Source organism: Zingiber officinale, chromosome 2B (genome assembly GCF_018446385.1).
Source record: "Zingiber officinale cultivar Zhangliang chromosome 2B, Zo_v1.1, whole genome shotgun sequence".
Classification (NCBI taxonomy): Eukaryota; Viridiplantae; Streptophyta; class Magnoliopsida; order Zingiberales; family Zingiberaceae; genus Zingiber; species Zingiber officinale.
The window spans coordinates 27049233-27050532 of record NC_055989.1 but is presented as its reverse complement, the minus strand read 5'-3'; the positions used below and the strand labels follow the sequence as shown (position 1 = coordinate 27050532).

General features: G+C 36.7%; 1 non-coding gene across 1 annotated transcript; it reads right to left on the bottom strand.

Moving 5' to 3' along the window:
• Positions 1 to 230: 230 nt before the first annotated feature.
• On the bottom strand, positions 231 to 337 carry LOC122049870. The gene has a single exon (XR_006131120.1). It is a non-coding gene; the product is annotated as a small nucleolar RNA R71 (small nucleolar RNA).
• Between the last annotated feature and the right edge of the window lie 963 nt (positions 338 to 1300).

Genomic DNA, 1300 nt, shown 5'->3' with positions numbered 1-1300 from the left:
GAGAACCGCATAAAGATCCTAATCAACACTTGAAAGTTTTCTATGAAATCTGTGGTACCATGAAAATGAATGGTGTACCTTCAAAAGCAGTGAGATTATTATTATTTGGGGTTTCCTTATGAGATAGAGCTAAACAATGGTTGAATTCTTTAGCTCCAAATAACATTACCACTTGGGAGCCATATGAGTATTAATTCTTAGACAAGTTCTATCCTCCAAGCAAGATAGCTCATATGAGAAATCTTATTGCAAGCTTTAGACAATCAGACTCAGAATCCTTATTTGAAGCATGGGATAGATACAATAATATGCTCAAACAATGCCCACATTACGGATTAGAGAAGTGGTTAGTGTTGCACATATTTTATAACGACATCAACTACCATACTAAGGTGTCCCTAGATTCAGCTGCTGGAGGGGCACTTATGAATAAGAGTCTAGATGAGGCCGAAGATATCATTGAAAGTGTAGCACATAATCATCATCAATGGGCAATCGAAAGAAGTGGAGACTATTCTTATTCAAACTCAATAAAGGCATCAGGGAAGTTTGATATGGATGCAGTTACTTTGATGATTGCAAAGCTGGATGCTCTTACTAAGAAATTAGAAAATATGGGAACAAATTCTAATACGGTCAATGTCATAGTATGTGCTTGTGAAATATGTGGGAGTTCTGATCATGCTCAAGACTCATGTCCTCTATGAGCTATATCTGCACAAATCAATCAATTAGAACAATGTGATGCTATCATGAATTATAATCAAAGACAGAATAATCCATATTCAAACACATACAACCCTGGGTGGAAGAATTATCCTAATTTTTCCTATAGAAACAATCAAGAACAAGGACCATCTATGGGGGCAAGGCCAAGTTTCCAACTTAGGCACCAAAATTTCCAACAACAACTACCTTCTCAAGGTTATCAATCTTCTAAAATCGAGAAAATGCTTGAGGAAATTATTTCTAGTAAAAATAAAATGAAGCAAGATATCTTGAAGTTAACTCAGAGAATGGATAATTTTGACAAACATCAAAAGATTTTAGATAGCCAAATTGTCCAGTTAGCTTTATCATATTCAAGAGCACCAGGACAATTTCCTAGAAAACCCGATGTTAATACAATGGAGAACTGCAATCGAATTGAACTTAGGAGTGGACGGACCTTGGGGGATCCTCAAGTGACTGCTCCAAAAGGGATGAAAACTGAAGAAGAGCTCTCTCCTCCAGCACTTGAACCTAATCAAATTCAGGATGAAGAGGAGAGTACCAATAAGGTTGAAGAGACTCTTCCACT